Source organism: Triticum aestivum, chromosome 4A (assembly GCF_018294505.1).
Source record: "Triticum aestivum cultivar Chinese Spring chromosome 4A, IWGSC CS RefSeq v2.1, whole genome shotgun sequence".
In the NCBI taxonomy this organism is placed as follows: Eukaryota; Viridiplantae; Streptophyta; class Magnoliopsida; order Poales; family Poaceae; genus Triticum; species Triticum aestivum.
In genome coordinates this window covers 282734838-282751164 of record NC_057803.1, presented here as the reverse complement: position 1 = coordinate 282751164, position 16327 = coordinate 282734838, and positions in this window count along the sequence as shown.

Here is a 16327-nt window from a genome sequence, read left to right as displayed (position 1 = left end):
CCAGCTGCAGCGCGTGGGGACATGCAAGACCAAGCTCTCCGTCACCCAAGGCCTCTCGTGGCCATAGCAGGCTGCCGTGCCTTCACCACCGAGCTATGCAGCATCGCGTGACCCGGCAAGTTCAAGCCAGACCTGCCTCCTCGTTACGACGGCACAACCGACCCTGCGGAGTTCCTCCAGCTCTATGAGCTGGGCATCGAAGCTGCCAATGGAGACGAGAAGGTCATGGCGAACTGGTTTCCCATGGTGCTCAAGGACGGGGCCCGCACCTGGCTCTTGAACCTGGCTCCAGGCATGATCTCCTCCTGGGACGAGATGCGCACCCGCTTCATCGCCAACTTCCAAGGTACTCGCGACCGGCCACCCGCCGTGAGCGACATGCGCCGCATCAAGCAACAACCCGGAGAGACCCTGCAGAAGTACATCCAGTGCTTCAACAACACACGCCTCAAGATTCCCAAGGTGACCGAGGAGGCCATCATCTCAGCCTTCTCCGACGGCGTGCGCGATGTCAAGATGAAGGAGGAGCTGGCGATGCATGAAGACCTGTGCACTTCCATGGAGTTGTTCAACTTGGCAACCAAGTGCGCCAGGGCTGAAGAAGGGCGTATCTCCCTCCTCCAGCTGCCTGCCGCAGACCCAGAAGAGAAGAAGCCCAAGGCCAAGGATGTGAAGCGCAAGGGGGCTGCCGTGCTCGCGGCAGAACCAGACACCAAGCGGGGCAGAGATAAGCCCGAATCTTCCAAGGGCAGTCGGTACTGTGTGTACCACGACATCCACACCCACAACACCAACGAATGTCAAGAGCTCCGAGCCATGCGAGAAGGAAGGATCGGCCGTCGCCCCGACCGCGGTGATCGGGGCTACGGTCGAGGAGGAGGAAGGAACGCAGGACGCTGGGAAGACCGCTGCCCGCGCCAAGGGTGGCGCGATCGACCTCGCGAGGATCGCTGGCAAGACCCTCCTCGCGAGGGAGACTGGAGGGATCAGCCTCGCGAGGATCGCCCGCAAGGCAACGCAGGCCTCCCTCTGCTGCCACCGCAGCCAAGGATAAACGAGGACCGCCATCAGGACGAGGGGGCTGGGGGCTTCCAGGAGCCGCACGCGATCGCCTGCATCCTGGGCGGGGCTCAAGCCCCAGCCTCTCAACACATCTTCAAGTAGTTCACCCGCGAAGTGAATGCAGTCCTCCCCAAGCTCGAAGCCACGCGCCCTCTCAGGTGGTCGGCGTGCGCCATCACGTTTAGCTCAGCAGATCAGCTCAAGTGTGCGGCCACAGCCGGAGTCCTCCCGATGCTTTGTTCCCCAATCATCAGCAACGTGGTGGTCACCAGGACCCTCATCGATGGCGGGGCAGGGCTCAACGTCCTGTCCGTGGAAACATTCAACAATCTCCAAGTGCCCTACAACCAGCTTCAGCCAACCAAGCGTTTCTCCGGAGTCACCGACGGCTCCACGGTCCCGATTGGGCAGGTCCGCCTCCCTGTCACCTTCGGGGCACGCGACAACTACCGCACCGAGCTCATCGACTTCGACATCGCCAACATTCTCCTGCCGTACAACGCCATCCTTGGGTACCCAGCACTGGCCATGTTCATGGCCGTAACTCACCACGGCTACAACGTCCTCAAGATGCCAGGAAGTGGCGGAGTCATCACGGTGCCCTGTGAAGAGAAGGACGCGGTGTGTTCCCTGGAACGAGCCTTTCAGGCCGCATCACTGGAAGACCCGGGTCGCGGAAGCAGGAGGCTTCCCGAGACCGCCCCCAAGAATAAGAAGACATCGTCCGGCCCGGCCCCTCAGGGCCCGCGCCTGCCCAGGGGGAACCTCCTTCCATCGCATAGGAAAGCGCGCCTAGTGCCCTCCTCAGGCAGGGCTCGGGGGCTCTCCCCTGGAGGGCCACCGACCTGGCTAAGGTCACGAGGGAGGCGCTTGGGCACCACATGGAGGCATGTTTCGAAGCATGTTTCCCTCAAAAAGGAGTAAGGCAAGGAGAGCCAGACCCTCAGGAGTTCATCAGCAAGGCCATTCAGGAGCTACAGGAGTCAAGAGTCATGAAAGGCAGCCGCCGCCTACCAGTTGTGGCTCCCCATCCAGGCGAGGATGGTGGGCTGCGTGTCTGCATCGACATACCAGGGCTCAATCGAGTCGCCTCTCTGGAGTGCCTCTGGCCCTCGCGAGTGGGGCGCTGCGAAGGTCCACCCCACAGCTATGTTCGCATGCCTTACGGCTTACCGAACGCGGCTGCCATGTACCAGCGCCTCATGAGGGGTATCATGGAGGCTCAAGAGGCCAGGCGTTCCGCAGCCCTGGCGGAGATGGAGATGGTCCGCGAGGAGCCACCAGCGCCTCTGGAGCCTCCCGAGGCCCCTGGGCCTGGGGGCTCGTGAGGATCGGCTTCCGCAGCCCACCGTCTGCTACACCAACACTCCTTCGTCCTCAACATCATCAGGTGACATCTTTCAAGTCTCATTTCCAGCTGGGAGCGCCCCCCAGGGCTGCATTATTCCCAGGCCGCGTGGGTCCGTCCCTGCGGCATGTATCCCTTTTATTTCATGTTGTTAGCTTACCTTGTTGGGGGCTCCCCTCGGGCTGCATCATCCCCCAAGTCACTCGGGCCAGACCCAGCGGCATGTATCCCTTTTGCGTTTATTTCCGGCTATGCGTTCGACCCACCATGCTTGATTATTTGATGCCTGTCCATGGCACCTCTTCTTCTCCATGCCAACCACTTGCACGTTAAAGGGGGGGTACCTGAGCATCGCGACTTAGGGCTCTTACTGGCTCTCCAGCCCTCACCCTCTGGCCTTGTCCACGGCATCGCGAGCTGGCATACCAGCGACGGCTGAGACCAACTCGAGGGCCGAGACCCGAGGACGTAGAGTGCCGGCATCTAACCAAATTTGCAGGGACACATCACAAGATAAGGCCCAGTGCCAGGCGCAACCCGCCTAGAGGTAGGGCCCCGTGAGTCCCGCGCTTGCTCACAGGTGCCCAGACACACCTCGCCATGCCCTACCGTGCCAGCCACGTGTCAGGGCGGGGCTGTATATGCCCTGGGGGCTCCTCCCGGAGGGGAGCCCCCTCCCACGTACCAGTGGAAGCACCATGCTCCGTGGTGGCTGACGACACTGCCGAGGAGCGGCTATGCCCGTACACATATGGAAGCACTATGCTCCGCGCTGGTGATAAACAACTGAGGGCGGCCCCCGGGCCGCATCAACCTCAGGGAGCCCAGAGCTTAGTGTCTAGCCTCATCATAACGCCTCCCCTCGGGAGTGCCGCGTGAGGGGGCTGGGCACGGGGGCTGCGCTTGGGTCATGCCCAGACGCACGCCACCCAGCCAGGACCCCCCGGGCCTGGTTCATCGCGCGTCTCTCCCCGAGCGGAGCCAAGGTACGAAGGCCATTTGAGCGTCAAGGGGGACTCCTGAGCATCGCGACTCAGGAGCCTAAATGGTCACGTAGCCCCTCACTCCTTAGTTCCGAAAGACTAACGACGGTTGAGGTATGTGCACGGCAGGGCTCTGCAGACGTAGAACGGTAGATCCACCCACATCACACCTCCCTACTTGTTGTTCGTGCGCCAAGGGGGACTCCTGAGCATCGCGACTCAGGAGCCTAACTTGTCACGTAGCCCCTCACTCCTTGGTCCCGTCCTGGTTTCCGGTCGGGGCTAACGGCGGCTGAGGTATGCGCGGGGCCGGGCTCTGCCGGCGTAGAACATAAGCAAGTAGGAAGGAAAAGCGTAAATTTCAACGAATTCAAAAGCAAATATTACAGTCCACACTGTTATCTCAATGCCAAATGCAAGTTTAAACGCCTCCCCGAGGCATGATACATGTGCAGGAATTAAAGGCAGGACAAGAGCCACAACGGAGTTACTTGTCGGTGGTGGAGCAGCGCGGAGTGGGTTTGCCTCATGGAGCAGCGGGGTCGGCAGCGCCTTGCTTCGGCTTGGTGCTGAAGGACCGGAACTTCCCCAGCAGAGCCTCCGCGTGACCCTTCACAGCCTCGGCAGCGGCAGCGGCACGCTCGCCGCTTACTGTCTCCAGCAGGCTGTCGAGGTCGACGCCGGGATCAGGAAGGTAGATGTGGGTGAGGACCCGCATCAGCGCTGCAAAAGACAGGACACGCGCCTCGGCCTCGACCGTGGGGCCAAGGCCAAGGGCGACATCTTCAAGAGCGCGAACTAGGAAGGGAAGCAGCTTGGCGGGGCCGTCCTCGGCGCCAGCCAGCGGGCTCTCCAGGCCGCTGTCGTAAAGCATCCTCAGCGAGGAGCGAGCCTTCGCCTCCATCTCCGCGAAGGCCACGCGGTCCTCGGCAAGAACATGGGCCTTGTCGTCTAGCTCGACCTTCCTCGCCCCCAACTGCTGCTCCAGCGCGCCTAGGCGGTCACGGCGCCTCCAGAGCTTGACCTCCCTCTCCTTGACGGCCACCTCGCGAGCCTTCACGCCTTCTTCCTGCTCTTGGCGAAGGCGGGCTTCTTTCGTGAGCTGGTCCCGCAGGCCTTGAGCTCGTCCTCCAGCACCTTGCAGCAACCACGGACGTCGACCACCTCCCCCAGGGCTGTGTCACGAGCAGCCATTGCCTCAAGGACGGCCTGCCTCTCCTCATCGCAAGCCGTCGAGGCCTGGACCAGCGCCGCCCGAATCGAAGCGTCGGAGCGAATCCATCCTGAAGCCAGCTCCAAGCGCCCGGCCACCAAGTGAGGGTCGGCGCCAAGAAGATCCTGCCGTAGCCGGTCCAGCTCAACAGCAGCATGATCCAGGACGGCATGAGGAGTCGGAGAGACAACAGTCGGTGGAGTAGGAGGAGAAGGCGGCAACGCGACCACAGCATCCTGAGGCGGAACTTGCTGCGCCCCAACGGCTGAAGTGGCGGCAGCAGGCAAAGGCACCTCGGGAGTCACTTGGGCCATGGGAGCTGAGCTCGCCCCAGCCGGCTCAGCCAGGCCTCGCGAGTACGACCGGGTAGGAGAAGCCCGTGCATCGCAGTCACCTTCCTTCGCGGGCAGAGGCGCTGCCACGGATGGAACCTCAGGAGCTTCCTTCAGCTTCTTTGCTGCGGCACCAGCCTATCCAAGAGATGCGGACGTCAAGCCTCAGAAGCAGAACAAGAAATAAAGACAAGAATCAAGCGCTTACGGGTCGTCGCTAGTGATCTCAAGCGGCCTCCAGCCAAATTTGAAGCCCGAAAGCCGGCTGGAAGGGTCAACCTCAGGAAGCTTGGAAGCGGAAGGCGCGTCAGCGGTCCGCCTCGGGGCCGGGACAGACCCGCGGGAGATCAGCCCGGTCCTGTCCTTCTTCAGGATCGGGGGCAAGCTCCCGCCGTCCTGCTCGTCATCATCCTCGTCGTCATCGCTCGGAGAGAGGCGGAGAATGCGGGACTTGCACCGGGGGAGGGGAGCCCTCGACTCTCCGTCAGTCGCCTCGGAGTCAGGCCCTTTTTCCCGCTCCCCTCCTTCCTCGTCTTCACTGGAGTCGTCGGAGGACACGTCCACCGATTCCTGGGGAGTTTCCATGGGCACGGGCCCGTCCCCGTTGAAGACGGGCATGGACTCCACTACCTGCTCCCAGTCGTCGCGGAGGAACAAGGGCGTAGGAGCGCCCTCCAACCTCGCCACATCGCCCCCGATCAGAGATTGGAGGACCGCAGCCAGATCTTCGTCGGCCAAGGCCGCGGGGCTCGGATGGGGCCTCCACATCGGAAGTGAGTACTGCCGAAGCGGAGCCAGCTGGTGCTCCAGGAATTCCCTCAGCAGCGACATGCCGGTCAGCTTCGCTGCCGCCATGTTGGCCGGCCTCAGGTTCGCGTCCATCTTCTCCAACACCAGCTTCACGCGGGGATCCGCGATCTCCGCTCGACCCCAATCGCTGGAGCTCGTGGGTTGCTCCGTGGACAAGATCAGCCGAGGGTGGATGCGCCCAGCATCTGCCAAGACCCACTTGCTCCTGAAGCCCTCAATCCTTTTCCCGGGGTTCGAAATGGCAATGGCGCCACCGTACGCGATGAAGCTCGCGCACACGGAAGCAGGACCGCGAGAGGTCCGGAGGTAGAAGCAGTGGCGTAGCAAGGCCACTAAGGGCTGCACCACTACGTGAGCCTCGCAGTAATAGGCGAAGATTGCCAGGAGAAGGACGGAGTTGGGGTGGAGATGCAGAGCCTGTAGCTTATAATGGCGGAGGACAGAGAAGAAGAACTCGGAGAAGGGAGGCACCAGGCCAGCAGCAATGGCGCTTACAAAGAACGGATATAAGGTGCTCCCTTGGCCCTCAGGGGTGGCGGAGCTGGCCTTGAACACCTTCCCCCCGTCAATGCCCTGCGCCGCCGCCATCCGGCGCAACCGGGCGAGGCTCGCCTCCAACACGTTCGGCGAGTCCAGGGTAGACGAGTACCAAGCTCCGACCGGGGACTGACGAGGCGCCATGGCTTCCTAGGTCACGCGGTCGGAGTAGATCTGGAAATTTTGGAGGAAGGAAGGAGAGGCGCAAGAAAGGGGATCTGAGCAGCAACCGGAGAAAGCAAAAAGCAAAGGCTAGGCAGATGCCGCTCCTTTATCAACTCGCACGGTTGCTGAGGCGCTCACGTCCAATCAACCGCCACGCGGCGCCCAAGGCCGCAGGCTGTTAGGGCCTATGGCGCTTCACTCTTGCCCTTTCGCCTCCCTGCACGGCCTAGTCCGGGCGCGCCTTGGGCCCGGGGGCTCCTGTCGGTGTTCTGGGAACGGGGGTCCCCAGACTTGCCTGCCTGCGGCCTGCGGCATGGATCAAAGGGGGGCCCAGCACGGCCCGTCTTCATCAACACAGACCCAAGACCCTCGCGAGCGGCCAAGCCTCGCGGGGAGGACGACACGGAGCTTCCTCAGGCACGCCCTCATCAGGCTGGCTCGTGAGGAGGCGGAGAGATCAAGGCGTGACCAAAGGCGCCAGGCGGGCGCCAGCCGCGTAGTGTCCTCCTTTCCTCTTTGGTGCAAAGGGAGCAAGCGCAGGCGAGAGCATCAAGCAAAGGCACCCGTTTCGGTGCATAGAGACCAAGACCAGTCCAACGGCAGGGAGGAAGTCATTGTGGAGCCCCAGCCAGCGTCACCACCAGAGCCTTTGGCAGGCGAGGACCAACTTTAGTCAGGATAAGTGTACCAGATGTTCCCCTTCAAAGTGGCCAATAGTTGGCGCCCTTCCCGCTCAATATTTGGGAAGAGGCCCAGGGCCTTTGCCTGTAAATAGGATTAGCCACCCACAGGGTACAAAAGATCGGATCACAATCGAGAAGAGAGAGATAGAGAAGGGTGACTGAACTCCTCCTAGCAGTTCGTCGCCCCAGCCAAGAACAGACCCTCGCGAGGCTGTTCTTCCATGTATTATTCATCATCATCAGCCCAAGAGGCAATCCACCACACCACACACTGGAGTAGGGTATTACACCACAACGGTGGCCCAAACCAGTATAAACCCTGTGTCTCTTGTGTTGTTCTTTCCATAGCTTAGATCTTAGCGAGGTGGAGTGGTGCAGGTAGGTAGAAGGCGAAATCTCCGCGCGCACCCCAGTGTTCAAACCTCAAGGGTCTGCCGGAACCCGAAATCCGACATTCCCTAAGGATTGTTGCTAATTATGGTGCTTATAAATGATCCAAGTTTTTCATTCATCCTCCCGGTGAAACAAGTTTCTCGTATTGTTCATATCAATCCAATCTATTGTTTTTCATTAGTGCCAGAATTTCACCTCATAGTTTTGAGATGTTTTCTATAAGTCCACTACAACCTTGTTCTTTCGTTGTTGGTTTTCCAACAACTCCGTTCGAACCTTCTCCTAAAGATGCTTTTGCAAGCTCATTTAAGGTAGAAGATGTTGTTTTCTCCTCCATTCATTCCATCCCATTTCTCTATTTTCTTCCGGAGGCATTGTGTTATTGCTCTCGTCAACCCTTCTTCTTGTTCTTGTCAGGTCCTTGTTCTTTTCATGCTTATCCATTTAACAGGAGTGTCACGTCCTCTTTTCAAGTATCCTCTCATCTTGTCAAGATCATGTTCAATTCCTTCCATTTCCAACCGGAGTGTTGTCCTATTTGATCTCTATCATTCTGTGTGCTTCTTCTTTCAACCGGAGTGCTTGCATGTGCTTCTTGTTCATTGCAACCTTTATTCTTGTGTCTTTCAACCTACAAGGTTCTAGTATTGATCCTTGTTCCTCTTTTTAACGGAGTGTTTTCTACTTTGTGCATCTTCATTGTTTTCTGTTCTCAAATGGCTAAACCTTTTCAAGGTTCTTTGGTCTCACTCGTTTGTCAAAGAAGCAACTTATATTTACCTCTACTCTTTCTCTTCCGTTTTCCCTCTGATGCCATTCTAGATCTCGGGACGAGATCCTCTCATAGTGGTGGAGTGTTGTAATGCCCCGAGACCGATGTGCCAGGGGTCTTCCAGTTATTCGCTGTCGTTAACATGTCATTTGCTTGCGTGTTGCATCTTTCCATGTCATCATCCGCATTGCATCATCATGTTTTCAAAAACTTGCATCCGTCCCGGTCTCCTCGTTCCGTCCGTTGTCCGTTCTGAGCCCAGACACACTTGCACGCGCCCGCGGCATGTCCGAAATATTATTTTACAAGTGGCTGGAAAATGTTCTCGGATTGGGTTGAAAGTTGGCGTGTGGTCTTATTATAGTGTAGATAGACCTCCTGTCAAGTTTCATCGCATTCGGAGTTCGTTTGATAGCCCAACCGTTAAACTATAGCGGCATTATAGCCGGGCACACGTCGGACATTTTCGGTCTCCGGAAACAGTCGCCGGGTCTCTCTCTTCTCTTCTCTCAGGCCAAGGCTTTCTGCACAGCCCACTGCCTATCGCCAAGCCCAAGCTAACCTCTCTCATCAGCCCGCAGACATCCCCTTGTGCGTGTCAGAAAGTTGTCCCAAACCCGGCTCGGACTGTCGCTACCGTTGTGTCCGGATCGTCCCCGAACATCTACAAAACATCTTCGTTTTCCCTTTTGGACTCCATAGCCTATTTTTTCTAACCGTCCGATTTTGATCGGAGGGTCCTAATAGCCCCTAACCAAATCCAGTGCTATATATATAGACCAATCCCCTAGGCAGGTGTAACGCCCCGAGACCGTTGCGCTAACCAAAACTAATACAGGTCTTTTTCCAAGATCTTACCTGACTCTTCTTATTTTCCCGGAGCTATCCTCAAATTCCTTATCGAAGTTTGATGTAAGAATGATTTATCATCAGTCAAATGTCCTTCTCCAATATCTTTCAAATTCTTCTCATCGTTGGCTAAATCTCTTCGCTTTTGATTCTTCCGGAGTGCCTCTTCAATTATTGGTGGTGTTTCTTGTCGTCATTCTCAGATATTTTGAAGACCGAAGAAGATTTTTACCTCCATATTTTATCCGTTCTCTTAGAGATTCGTCATTCTAGCTTGTTGACACCCTCTCGTAATTGGTTTTGATTGTGAGAATTCTTTTCACCCATCCGGAGCAATGCAAGAGTCTTCTCAGTCTGTTATCCGAAGTCCATCAGTTCAGGATTATTCATTCTCAGCTTTCAGCTCTCTTTCTCTAAATCTTACAGGTGCATCGTTCAAGTGATCTATAATCAATTCGTAATCCCTTCGTTTTCATGTATCTAGTTTGTCTCAAGTACCTTCATTCATTTGCTAATCCTACTGGTGGTTCGTTGAAGACCTTCTCAAGTTTGCGCTATATCTCTCTGAATCCTTGCTATGAGAATAAGTTGTGTGCCAAATCCATTTGCTCGTCATCAATCAAATTGGTGAAGGATACGCATAACATAATTCTTATTCTTGTTTCATCCAAGTGATTAATTCCTTTTTCCGGAGTGGTTCATCATATCATATTCTCAGTTCGAGATGCTTTATCTTTTCTTTCCCGAAGTTCCAAGCTCTAATTATCACGGAGATCCATCTAAATCATTGCAAGGATTCACCTTGTGTTTTCAATTTCTCTTTCTTTTCATTCCTTTTGTTTACCGGAGTTCTTCATCAAGGTGCTACATGATGGTTCATCTATGATTTAATTCATTCTCGAAGTGTTCATCGAGATTCTTTTCTTAGGAGATCAAGCATTTTTCATCTTGTAATCCGGAGTGCAATTCTTCCTTCCGTACCATTGGAGGTGATATTACGTCATTCTTGATAATTTGAGTTCATGTTCCATGATTCACATGTTGTTAACAATGAGATATATTAAATCCATCAATCTCTTCATTCGAGTTAACTTGGGTTATTTTTCACCTAAAGCTTTCCCTAAGGATTTTGTTAATTATGGTGCTTATAAACGACCCTAGTCTTCATTTATCCTCCCGGTGAGATAAGTTTCTCGTCTTCTTGTTCATATCAATCCAATCTTGTTTTTCGTGAGTGGCAGGTTGTCACCTCATAATTTGAGATGTATTCCATAAGACCATATCAAGATTATTCTTTTCGTTGTTGGTTTTCCAACAACTCCGTTCTAGCATTTGTTGTTATCGTGCTCTCTCAAGATCTTGTTTCACTTCGTTCATTCCAGTCCATTCTTACTTTTCTTCCGGAGGCATTGTGATGTTGCTCTTTTCAGTCATCATCTCGAATTATGAAGATCATGCTCTTTTCATGCCTATCATATTTAACCGGAGTGTTGTGACCTTTTGCTCAAGTTCTTTTCGCCTTACCAAGCCTTGCACCTCTTTTCAACCGGAGTGCTGTTTGAGATCTTTCTTACCCCTTGTTCCATTCATTCAATAGTTCCGGATGCAGTGTGTCGTGTTTTCATTCAAGTATCTTCTCATCTTATCAAGTTCTTATTCAATTCTTTTTCTTCTCAACCGGAGTGCTGCCCGAAGTTGTTTCTTCCTTGTTCCCCTTTCTAGCGGAGTGTTTTCAACTTCGTTCATCTCCGTTGTATTCTTTTCTCGAAATGGCTTAACCTTTTCAAGGTTCTTTGGATTCACTCGTTTGTCAAAGAAGCAACTTAGTTTTACCTCTTCTCTCTCTCTCTCTCTTTCGTTTTTCCCTCCGGTGCCATTCTAGATCTCGGGACGAGATCCTCTCATAGTGGTGGAGTGTTGTAACGCCCCGAGACCGTTGCGCCAGGTGTCTTCCGGTGTTTCGCTGTTGTTGCCTTGTCTTTTGCTAACGTGTCGCATCTTGTCATGTCATCATGTGCATTGCATCATCATGTTTTCGAAACTTGCATTAGTCCGGGTTCCCTCAGTTCCGTCCGTTGTCCGTTCTGAGCCCAGACACACTTGCACGCGCCCACGGCATGTCTGAAATAGTATTTTATAAGTGGCCGGAAAATGTTCTCAGAATGGGTTGAAAGTTGGCATGTGGTGTTGTTATGTTGTAGGTAGGCCGTCTGTCAAGTTTCATCGCATTCGGAGTTTGTTTGATAGCCCAACGGATAACTATAGCGACATTATAGTCGGTCTAACATCGGATGTTTTCGGTCTCCGGAAACAGATGCCGGGCCCTCTCTCTCTCTTCTCCCCCTCGCAGTCTCGCCACAGCCCACCTAGTCCATCCTCCTTCCCCTCTTCGCTTCGGAGTTGTCCGAGGCGACCGCACGGTCCGAAACCCTCTCTGCACAGTGCATCGAACCCCTCACGTGCGCGTCCGAAATTGTCCCGGACCCGACCCAGGCAGTCGTTACCGTTGTGTCCGGATCATCCCCAAACGTCTACAAAACATCTCCGTTTTGATTATTAGACTTCCTAACCTATTTTTCTCAACCGCTCGATTTCGATCGAAGGATCCAGATTAGCCCCTAGCTAAACACCCATACGCTATAAATATATAGTCCAACCCTAAATTTGAGGAGAGATGTCCCATCCTCCCAGCCGCCGCCGCCATTCCACCAAATCCCCCTCGGGATCTCCCCTGCTCTTTCCTTCTCTTCCCTGCTCCCTCCTTCCTTCTCTAATCTCCCTCCCTTTTATGTTCATTTTCTTATCTGTCAGGAAACGGACGAAGCTCGCCCTCTGCTTCCATGGCCGCCAGCGACCGGAGCCAACATGGGTGTCCTTCCCGTCCCTGCCGCCAGATCAGGCCGCTCCTCTGCGCCCGAACTGCACCAAGCCGCCGCCTTCTCTGCACAGCTACTCGTCGGAGTGATCCTCGCCGCCGTCCGTTCCACACCCCGGCGTCCGTCCCGTTCCTGGATCTGTCTCCCCGCGCCCAGTTCAGCGTCCCCGCGCCCGTCGTCGCCGGATCCGGTGGGCACAGGCCGGAGTTAGTCCCTGCTCGCGTTGCTGCGCATCTGCTTCCCCGCGCACTCTGCTTCAATGACCGAATGAGCACACCAGCGAGGAGTTTCCCCTCGGCCCCGGTGCCTGCGGCTCCTCCGGGCCTCTCGTCTACTGTAGCCGTGCTCCGACGACCGGAGCCCATGACCAGGCCGGCCCCGTCGCGCCACCTCTCCCTTCCCTTCCTTCATATGGTTCCTTCCTACTCCTCTCACGTTTCGCCCCTCTCTGTGTTTTCCTCGCAGAAGCACCACGCCATGGCCGCGCACTTCGAAGCTTGGCGTCCCCGTCACCGCTGCCTGCCTCGCCTCCTGCCGAGCGCCTCCCTCACCCGCGGCCTCCTCCTCGTCGCCCCATGCCGTCCCGGTCTCTTCCACCGCCGTCCTGCGCTTGGAGCCGCGCCCCTTAGTTCCCTGCGCCTCTGTTTCACGCCGCGCTGCCCCTCTGTTTCTTTCGAGCAGAGAGAGATCGCCACAACCCCGCCGCGTTGACTTCTTGTCGTGAGATCCAGCTGCCAAGTCCCAGCGCGCTTTCAGCCCAGCGCTGAGGCCGAGTGCATCCCCAGCCCATCACCTCCGATGGCCCAAGGCCCAGGGTGAGCGGTCCCCGGCCTTTTCCCTCTGTTGGGTTTCCTATACAGATTCGTCCCAGAGTCTATTTTTTTTGGGCTCTGCGATTTTGTCTTTTATCCTGAGATAACAGTTTTGCAGTATAGCCCCTAAACTTCATGCATATAATAACTCTCAAACCGTGCATCGGTTTAAAATAATTTATATATGAAACTTGCTTAAAATTATGTGTAGATTAATAATATGCCACTTTCTTGCCCTGTTAAAATGTTTTAAATGATGTTTGCATTATTTTGCTCCTATGCCATGTTAAAATGTTTTAGTTCATAACTATTTAACCGTAGCTCGGTTTTAATTAATCTTTATATGTAAATGGTGTAGAATTGTGCCTAGTTTAACATGGTGGCATAACTTTTCATGTTTAACAACTATAAAATATGGTTTAGGGCAGAATAGTACCAAAACCTAAAACATGCACATCAGGAGTTTCCGGACTTGTTGTTTGTTGCTCCGGCCTCATTTAAATTTGCCTAGATAGGTAGTTTTCATTTGCTTCACCCCTTGCCATGTTAATCAACATTTAATATTGTTGGGTACAAAACGAGATCGAACTAAGTAACTCGAATGTGGTGTTTCGGCAATATGCAACGGAGTTGCATATTGAGCTCCACTTAATTTGTAGGATTGTTTGTGCACTTTGCCATGCCATGCCTCATTAAACCGGACATGCATCATACTTGGTTGTGCATCATGCCATGTTTATCTGGTGGTTGTTTACTATGTTCTTTGCTTTCTTTCTTGTGTTGCTTCTTCGGGTTGGTTCCGATAACGTCGTGTTTGTGAGGAACCGTTCGACTACGTCCGTTTGTCTTCTTCATGGACTCGTTCTTCTTCCTCGCGGGATTTCAGAAAAGATGCTTGCTCCTTTCTATGCCTATGCTGCGATACCTACCACTTGCTTATCATGCCTCCCATATTGTTGAACCAAGCCTCTAACCCACCTTGTCCTAGCAAACCGTTGTTTGGCTATCTTACCGCTTTGCTCAGCCCCTCTTATAGCGTTGTTAGTTGCAGGTGAAGATTGAAGTTTGTTCCTTGTTGGAACATGGAGATATTGTTCCTTGTTGGAACAGGTTTACTTGTTGGGATATCACAATATCGCTTATTTAATTAATGCATCTATATACTTGGTAAAGGGTGGAAGGCTCGGCCTTATGCCTGGTGTTTTGTTCCACTCTTGCCGCCCTAGTTTCCGTCATATCGGTGTTATGTTCCCGGATTTTGCGTTCCTTACGCGGTTGGGTTATAATGGGAACCCCTTGACAGTTCGCCTTGAATAAAACTCCTCCAGCAATGCCCAACCTTGGTTTTACCATTTGCCACCTAGCCTTTTCTTTCCCTTGGGTTCTGCAGACTCAAGGGTCATCATTATTTTAATCCCCCCCCGGGCCAGTGCTCCTCTGAGTGTTGGTCCAAACTGTCAGCCGCCTGTGGCCACCAGGGGCAACTCTGGGCTGGCCTACCGGAAGTTTGGACAATCTGAGTGTGCCCTGAGAACGAGATATGTGCAGCTCCTATCGGGATTTGTCGGCACATTCGGGCGGTGTTGCTGGACTTGTTTTACCATTGTCGAGGATGTCTTGTAACCTGGATGCCGCGTCTGATCGGATTGTCTTGGGAGAAGGAATATCCTTCGTTGACCGTGAGAGCTTGTGATGGGCTAAGTTGGGACACCCTTGCAGGGATTTGAACTTTCAAAAGCCGTGCTCGCGATTATGGGCAGATGGGAATTTGTTAATGTCTGATTGTAGAAAACCTGAAGTTGACCTTAATTAAAATACATCAACCGCGTGTGTAGCCGTGATGGTCTCTTCTCGGCGGAGTCCGGAAAGTGAACACGGTGTTGGAGTTATGCTTGACGTAGGTTGTTCTAGGATCACTTCTTGATCATAGTTTCATGATCGTGCTTTGCTTTCTCTTCTCGCTCTCATTTGCGTATGTTTAGCCACCATATATGCTAGTCACTTGCTGAAGCTCCACCTCATACCTTTACCTTACCCATAAGCTTAAATAGTCTTGATCGCGAGGGTGCGAGATTGCTGAGTCCCCATGACTCACAGATACTTCCAAAACCAGCTTGCAGGTGCCGATGAGTCCGTGCAGATGACGCAACCAAGCTCAAGGAGAAGCTCGATGAAGATCTTGTCCTTTGTGTTGTTTCGTTCTAGTTGATCAGTAGTGGATCCCAGTTGGGGTCGATCAGGGACCTTGTCGCTTTTGGGGTTCTTCTTTTATTTTGGTTCCATAGTCGGAGCTTGATTGTATTTGGATGATGTAATGCTTTATTCTTGTAATTGTGTGAAGTGGCGATTGTAAGCCAACTATGTATCTCTTTCCCTTATGTATTACATGGGTTGTGTGAAGATTACCTCACTTGCGACATTGCTTTCAATGCGGTTATGCCTCTAAGTCGTGCTTCGACACGTGGGAGATATAGCCGCCTCGAGGGCGTTACAACAGCAACCCTCAAATCTAGGTTTTTTGTCCCCCCTCAGCCGCCGCCACACTCCACCGAATCCACATCGGGATCCTCCCATTCCTCCTCCCACCAACCAGAGCTCGAGCCTGAGCTCTTTGATTCGAAATCCAGCCAGATCAATCCATTCACCGTCCTACCACCTCGCCTCCTCGTTCCTGTGCCCGCAACAGTCGAGCCCCGTTGACCGCGCCCGAGCCCTGCCTCGTCCTCAACCGTCATCACGTCACCGGCGTCCAAACCACCGGAGTGCAGCCACCCTTCCGACCCCGTCGCCGCTCTTCCCCTGTTTTCTTCTCTCTGCCTTTTCCCTCCCTCCTGTGGTGATCTACCTTCACGTCTCTCGCCTCTCACAGCATTCAGCAAGAACCATGGCCGCCAAGCTTCGGAGCTCCGCCCTCGACCAGGAGCTCCGCCTGACTCCATGGCCGTCATCCGAAACCTCTCCTTCGCCCCGCTACATCTCCGCCTCTAACCCGGCCGGATCGACGCAGTCCTGTAGCCCCGCCAATTCCCTGGAGCCGCCGCGCCTGCTGGTTCCTGCAGCGCCCGAGCTGCTCTTCCTCCCACTGGCCTCCTCTGCGCGCCAAGTCCCTCGCCGTCAGCCTCTGCCTACCCTGCTGCGAGCAGCAGTTCGAGATCGAGCCCGCTCGCCCGCTCGTTGACCTTGCCCATCAACCGCGCCACCACTGGAAGGCTTCGGCCTCACCTGGCGGCCCAGATCCGGCCCAGCCACCTGCCTCATCCAGCCCAGCACCAACCGGGCCAAGTCGAATGTGAGAAGCCCCCCTCCAGCCCCTGTGCATTGTTGGGCTTGTCCCAGATTTCAGCCCAGTAGTGTTTTTTTTCAGTTTGTGCGAATTTAGCTTTTATCCGCAGGATTGCAGTTTTGCAGAACCCCCCCCCCCCAGCATCATGCATTTAATAACTGTTGAACCGTGCATCCAAATTAAACAAACTATATATGTAAAATGCTTAG